A 7806-nucleotide genomic window follows, 5' to 3' on the forward strand; every position below is an offset into this window, starting at 1 on the left:
ACCCAGCAGGCTCAGGTCCACCCTGCTCCAGGGCAGGGGAGTGGAGGCCCCCTTTGGAGTGGGAGCGCCTCAAGTTGGGGAGGGAAGGAACGCACTCTGTGAGGCCATCTTTCACCATGTCTTTTTCTTCGGACCTTTTTGCCTCATTTGTGTATTTCCCCCCACTCCTCCTCCTTACGGCCACTGGCCCTCTGTTCTGTCAGCTGCAGATGTCCTCTGGGCTGCCCCTTCTCCCTCCGACGTGCTCTGTGGGAGTTGCCGACAGAACTGTGTAACCTCGAAGGCCTCTGGGTTTATGCCAGAGCCACAGGCTCCCTCCCCACACCGAGGTTGTACAATTCTTAATGTGGTGTTCTGAGTCTTAACTTGCCACACTGTCCTGAGGGCCACCCGGCAGAGCAACAGCACCCAGTGTGTGACTCGGGGGTCGTTACTCAGGTGGGAGCTGGGCACCCCCAGCCGGGCTTGCGTTCCTGTGTGTGAAATTTGGCTTCTCTGTGTCTCTGTTTTCCTCACCTGTAATCTGGGGGTGATGCTGGTTCTGTTAGAATCCCTTGGGATCTTGAGTCCACTGCATCTGGATGCATTGGTGGCTTCTGGAGTGGTTGCGTTTCCTTGTTTAGACAAATTACGTGACTCCAAGTCCCTCCCAGATGTGACTGGTGGCTCCTGGTGCTGGGAAAGTACAGCGCTGGGTGCGGAGCTGCCTGCTGCTTTCCTTCCCCATTTCATCCTGGGCTCTCCGTATGCTGCTGTGCTTTGTCGGGCACATTGCCGGGCTTGGGGTGATGAGGTGGCCTCTGGGCTTCATCACCCTCCAAAGGCCCGGACACTTCCTCACAGTCCCTAGATGAGAGGGAGGAGGATCTGGCCCTCTCCGGCTACCTGCCTGGCTCCTCTGACTAGGGAAGTTACTGAGGCCCTGGACTCTGAGGGGTGACAGGGGCCCCACGCTCCATGGAAACCAGAGTGGGAGTTGTCATGGGGGCCACAGGCAGAGGGCCTCACAGGGTGGTGGGGATCTCGTGGAACACAGAATCCGAGGCAAGCCTGGAGTACGTAGACTTTGCAGGCTATTCTGCAAGCCCCACCATACATCTCAGCCTGGGCCTGGAGGTGGCAGGTGAAGGCCCCTGGGCAGCTGCTCTGTCCCTGGGAGCCACTGGTACCCATGGCCTGCCCCTTGCGCATCTCATCTGATTCTGGGCCAGGAACCCAAGATGCCCTTGCCTTTGCAACCAAGGTGCCCCACCGTCTTAGTCTCAGACTCCTAAGTACCTCGCCTGATGATTTGTTTACTGCTGGTTGAGAGGCCGCTGCATGTATTTGTAAAGCGGTGCTCCCCAGTGCCTCCTGTGTGCTGGGCATGTGGAGTTGCACAGGGTGCAGCCGACCTAAGTGGGCCCCTTCCTGAACCGGATGCTGCTGACCACCATCTCCACGCAGTGCGTGCTGAGCTCCACGACAACATGTGCCTGTGCGAGCCCTGCGAGAACTACATGAAGGGCGTCTGCCTGCCGCACTTTGACAGCTCTGTGCCCTTCCTCAGCTCCACCACTGTGCTCTTCTGGCTCATCTACCCCATCAGTGGCCTGCGCTGCTGGTGCCTACCCGGCTTCACCGGCGACTTCTGTGAGACGGAGATCGACCTCTGCTACTCCAACCTATGCAGCGCCAATGGTCGCTGCCACAGCTGCAAGGGCGGCTACACCTGTGAGTGCTTCGAGGACTTCACTAGTAGGTGCCTGGGATCTGCGGGTTGCTGGGCTCACCCTGGCTTTGCACATGTGTCTGCACATCACATGGCTGAGGGTTTCGGGTGGTTTCCTCTGTCCACTTCCTTCCAGGGAAAAGGGAGGACGGGCGCTGGGTCCAGGTTTGGGCTCCACGAACCTTGAGATGATTTCAGCAATGACACTTTTTTTTTCCTTCCTTGAGACTGAGGCTTGCTCTGTGGCCTAGGCTGGAGTGCAGTGGCGCAGTCTTGGCTCACTGCAACCTCTGCCTCCCGGGTTCAAGTGATTCTCCTGCCTCACCCTCCCAAGTAGCTGGGATTACAGGTACATGCCACCATGCCCAGTTAGTTTTTGAATTTTTAGTAGAGATGTTGGTCAGGCTGGTTTTGAACTCCTGACCTCAGGTGACTCACCTGGTCTTGGCCTCCAAAAGTGCTGGGATTACAGGCGTTAGCCACTGCGCCCAGCCAAAGACCCTATTTTCAAATAAGGGCACTTTCAAGGGTACTGGGAGTTAGGAATTGAGCATATCTTTCTGGGGACACAGCTTAGCCTTGGGTGCTCCTTAGTTGGGGAGCTAAGGAGTTTGGGATTCAGGGCTCCTGGCACTTCTTACCAGCCTGGCTGTTGCGTGTCTGCTAGGCCCACAGGCTGCTCCATGGTGGGAGGCAGGTTTCTCTGGTGCGTTTACTTTTGCAAACTCTTAAGCACAGGAGCAGAGGGTTCCCCACGTCCCACCTGGACAGCTTGGAGGTAGGAGAGCTGAACTGGGTGTAGAATGTGAGTCAGTGAGGAACAAATGTCTGCACAGAAATGTCTGGTCACGGTTAGAAAAACCTTGCTGTGGTTTGAAGTGCACGTAGTTCCCTGTGACTTCGAAGTCTGCGCTGTTGAGGGGAGACAAGGCTGCCTGGCTGGGCTGGCTACAGGTCGTGGGCATCTGTGCATGCACCAGAGGGGATGCCCCTTCTGCAGACAGATTGTGGGCTCCATGAAAGCAGGGCTGGACTTGAACCTGGGAGGCGCTCACTCACCCCTGCATCAGTCTCCTGTGGCCTTTGTAACATTTCCGCACCCGAGGGGCTTAAGGCAGCACGGATTCATTCTTGCTGTTCTGCAGTCCGGGCATGGGCAGGGCTGCTCCGGGAGGCCCTGGGGAGGGCCTACTGCTCTGCCTTTCTCAGCTTGTGGAGGCTGCCTGGTCCTCAGCCCCTGGTGCCTTCCTCATCCCACTCCGACCCCTGCTTCCACCAGTGCAGCGCCTTCTGCCTCTCACCCTCCCGCCTCCCTCTTACAAGGGAGCCATGTGATGACTTTGGGGTCATACAATAATCCAGGATGATCTCCCCATCTCAAAACCCTTAATCATATCTGCAAAGTACTTTAGGCTATGTGGCATTACACATCCTTGGCTTTCAGAGATGAGGACGTGGACCCTTTTGAGGTCCATTATTTTGCTAACCACAACCCCGGCATTCAGTTGGCACTTGGTAAATATTTTCCAAAGGCATAAGTAGTGAGCAGGCCTCCCCTTCAGTGCTGTGGTGGGGGCCTGGCTGTCCCTGCTGTGACCTGGACTCAGGGCTGCTGGGAGCTGCTGGGGAGTCCAAAGTGAGCCTCTGCCCTAAGAGTAGTGACCCAGATGACCTCGGAGGTGACTGTGCTCTGCTCTCTCATTCCCTGCCAACCACCACTTTCAAGTCGTTTCTTTGGTGTGGACGGACAGAGCCGCCTCTGTTCTGCTCCTGGGGGCCAGGGGGCCAGGTTTGTCACGCACCGCTGGCCTACTGGGGCTGGGTGTGGTGGGGTTACACTTACCAGATGGAGCTGGCTGGGTGTAGTGGGGGTAGAGTTTGTATTAACGAGGGCAGTTTGTTCCCCCCAACTCCAAGTGATGATTAAGAATTTGTGCTCATTTTTTCTGGACACTGATTTGTCCCGGGGAACTCTGTCCTGGCCCACACTGGTGTGGCCAGGGGAATTTGAACCGTTGGGGTGCTGAGTAGCCTTTTTCCGTGATGATGAGTGAGGTTTTCGCTAGCATTCCAGCTGAGCCCAGGCACGCTGCTGTTTGTAATTAGCACGGTTTTCCTGCATGCTGATGGTGTACTGGGACGCCCCTTCCAGCCCTGGTGTGCACAGCTGCCTGGCTCACCTTGTTCGGTTGTCTTTCCATGTCCAGCAGGAGGTTGGGCAGACCCTGGCCCCGCATCCAGTCCCTGCAACCTGCCTTCCTCTGAGGCATGGCAGGGCCAGCCCTCTCTCTAATGAGGAGCCAAGTTGTCAGTGGGGTGCCAGGCTGTGCAGTGCCCTCTCCCCTGGGTGCAGGACCCAGGCTTATCCAACCCTAATGTCCCCACCCAACCCCACTGTCCCTGGACAAGGCTGTTTCCAGGTTGTGCCCACTCCCATGGTCCCTGGAGAAAAGCAACTACCAAGGCCCGAAGGGCACCAGGGAGCCCCACCTGCCCCACCATGGTACTGTCTTCTCGGTGTGTGCTGGGCCCTGGGGCAGCATGAAGGCCGTGTCCCCCCACCGCAGGACCCCAGGAGTATTGGCTGGGCCCCGGCCCCTTGGGCCGGATGCACCAGCAAGCTCTGCCTCATTTCGGGTCTTGGAGGCCTCCTGAGCTGCCACCAATGTCCTTCTGAAGAGAGCCATACTGCATCACTGCACTCCAGCCTGGGTGAAGGAGTGAGACTGTCTCAAAAAAAAAAAGTCACATGTGCCAGAAAAACACAGATACACCTGTTGGCAGTCAGGAGAAATGTTCTTTCCTAACACCTGGAATAACATGTTTAATGACCTTGTCTATATATCGATATGTATATATGTCCATATGTAGATATATATCTAGATTAATAGATATCTGGATATATATTTTAAGAGACGGGGTCTTACTATGTTGCCCAGGCTGGTCTTGAACTTCTGGGCTCAAGCAATCTGCCCACCTCAGCCTCTCAAAGTGCTAGGATTACAGGCAAGAGCCACCTTGCCTGGCCAGCCTTTGTCTATATGTATACTTTTTTTTTTTTTGAGTTAGAGTCTCACTCTGTCACCCAGGCTGGAGTGCGATGGCACGATCTCGGCTCACTGCAGTCTCCCCCTCCCAGGTTCAAGTGATTCTCCTGCCGCAGCCTCCTTAGTAGCTGGGGTTACAGGTACTTCCCACCACACCTGGCTAATTTTTGTATTTTTAGTAGAGATGGGGTTTCCCCGTGTTGGCCAGGCCGGTCTGAAACATCTGATCTCAGATGATCCACCCACCTTGGCTTCCCAAAGTGCTGGGATTACAGGCATGAGCCACCACGCCTGGCCCACACCATACTTTTTGCACTGTTTTTTTTTTGTTTGTTTGTTTGTTTAGTATGTGAATGTAGTTTTATTTTAAAATGCATTCATTTAAAATTCTGTTACTGGGAGAGAATATTGCTGGGAATTTCTGGTCTTTGGAAGCCCCTGAAGGTCTGTGAGGGGTCCCTGGCCAATGTCCACCCCATGTAGCAGAGGCAGAGGAGGTAGCATGGGCTGTGTGGTTTGTGGGCCACCATCCGTCTAGGGGCAGAAGTGTCACCAACCACATCCTTGGCTGCTGGAGGATGCAGCAGCCAGTCCAGGAACAACTTGCTTGAAGGGTCGCAAACAGAGACCCTCCCAGCAGATGAGGTTCTGAGCACTCCTAGTCTGAGGGCAGATGGGGAGAGAGGCAGCGTGCTGTAGGCCACCTGGCTGCTTTCTCTGGGAAAGCTTCCAGAATCTTCCTGTCACAGAATAGTTTAAAGTCTGGGGAGGACATCAGAGCAGGGCGGTGCCTGCTGTTTGGGAACTCACAGGCTGGTGGGTGACAGGCAAGATTAGAATCGAGTTCAAATCTAGGGGTGGCCAGACAGTGCAAGGGGTCTGCGTGAGGGGTGGGATGGCGGTGGCAGGCAGGGCAAGTAGCCTGTTCAGAAGGTGGCCTTTGGGCCGTGTGATGGCGGCATGCTCCGAATCGCTGACGAGGCTCTGCCATGTTCTGCCATCACACGGGCACGGGTGTGGGGAGGGGGCGTGAGGCCCTGTCATCTGTTTCTAGGCGTCCCACTTGGAAGAGTCCGGCTCAGCCTGCAGGGTGCTCAGAACAGGGTCGGAGGCTGGGAAGGGCTCATGGCTGCAGTTTCATTGACTCCAGGCAGTGCTTTTTAGAACCTCCCCGGCGACCATCCTTAGCTTGCCCACCAGGAGCCGTGTGCCACCGACGCTGGCACAGCTCTGGGCAAGTCGCCAAGAGCTGGGGTATTCTGTTATGTCACAGAGCTGACCTGGAGTCAGTCGGGTTTTCTTGCAGCAGCTGACTGGCTGGGGTGCGTCCGGGATCCGCAGCGGGCTCATTGCCTCTTCCCTGGCTGCTCAGTAACCTCCTCTCTGGTATCTTTCTCTCACCCCCGCAGGAGCACACTGTGAGGTGGATGCCCACTCAGACCGCTGTGCCAGTGGGGTGTGCAAGAACATGGGCACCTGCGTGAACCTGCTCATCGGCGGCTTACACTGTGTGTGTCCTCTCGGCAAGTACAAGAGGCCCTACTGCAAGGTCACCACCAGGAGCTTCCTGCCCCAGTCCTTCGTCACCTTCTGGCACCTGAGACTGTGCTTCCACTTCACCATCTGCCTCATGTGAGTGTGTGTCCCACTGCACCACACGGGTATCTTTAGGAAAGGGTTGAGCTGTGTCTGTGCATCCCATGCTTCTAGATCATGACGTCGGTGTTCTCCGTGTGTGGCCTTTGACAGAGGAGTAGCTCTAGGCTAGGCGCAGTGGCTCACGTCTGTAATCCCAGCACTTTGGGAGGCCGAGGTGGGTGGATCAACTGAGGTCAGGAGTTCGAGACCAGCCTGACCATAATGGCGAAACTCCTGTCTCTACTAAAAATACAAAATTAGCCAGGTGTGGCGGCGCATGCCTGTAATCCTAGCTACTAGGGAGGCTGAGGCAGGAGAATCACTTGAACCCAGGAGGCGGAGGTTGCAGTTAGCTGAGATGGCACCGTTGCACTCCAGCCTGGGAAACAAGAGTGAAACCCTGTTCCGGCAGGGGGAAGGAAAAAAAAGAAAATCACAGGTCAGTAGCTCTGGTCAGTGCAGGCTGTAGGACTGGCTACACAATTTTTTTTGCTTGTTTTTGTTCTTGTTTTTGTTGTTTTAAGAGATTCTCATCTCGGCACTTTGGGAGGCTGAGACGGGCGGATCACGAGGTCAGGAGATCGATCATCCTGGCTAAAACGGTGAAACCCTGTCTCTGCTAAAAAAAATACAAAAAACTAGCCGGGCGAGGTGGCGGGCGCCTGTAGTCCCAGCTACTCAGGAGGCTGAGGCAGGAGAATGGCGTAAACCCGGGAGGCGGAGCTTGCAGTGAGCTGAGATCCGGCCACTGCACTCCAGCCTGGGCGACAGAGCGAGACTCCGTCTCAAAAAACAAAAAACAAAAAACAACAACAAAAAAGAGATTCTCATGCTATTGTCCAGGCTGGAGTGCAGTGGCATGACCTCAGTTCACTGCAACCTCCGATTCCTGGGTTCAAGTGATTTTCGTGCCTCAGCCTCCTGAGTACCTGGGATCACAGGCACAAGCTACAACGCCTGGCTAATTTTTTTGTATTTTTTAGTACAGACGGAGTTTTGCCATGTTGGGCCAGGCTGGTCTTGAACTCTTGGCCTCAAGTGATCCACCTGCCTTGGCCTCCCAAAGTGCCAGGAATTCAGGCGTGAGCCACCGCGCCCAGCCCAGAGGCATTTTTGAAACCTCTAATCACCTGCAGTCTCCGACTTCTGTCTTCTGGCTTCAAGCCCTTGTAGAGCCTCTGTCCACCCACTGGCCCAGAGCTCCTCAGGAGCTTCTCCTCCTGTGTCCCTGAACCTTCCAGGTGCCCAGACGTTAGCAGGCAGCTGGCTGGTAGTCCTGGGCCAATGAGTGCCCTGAGGTGAGACTGTGGCCCGTGAGATGTCAGTGGGCGTCTCCAGCTCTCCTGGAGAAAGGCTCTTTGGTTTAATGGGAGATGGAGTGGGTGGAGTTCAGGGTGTTCTGAGTGTCCC

This window comes from Macaca fascicularis, chromosome 10, assembly GCF_037993035.2.
Source record: "Macaca fascicularis isolate 582-1 chromosome 10, T2T-MFA8v1.1".
Classification (NCBI taxonomy): domain Eukaryota; kingdom Metazoa; phylum Chordata; class Mammalia; order Primates; family Cercopithecidae; genus Macaca; species Macaca fascicularis.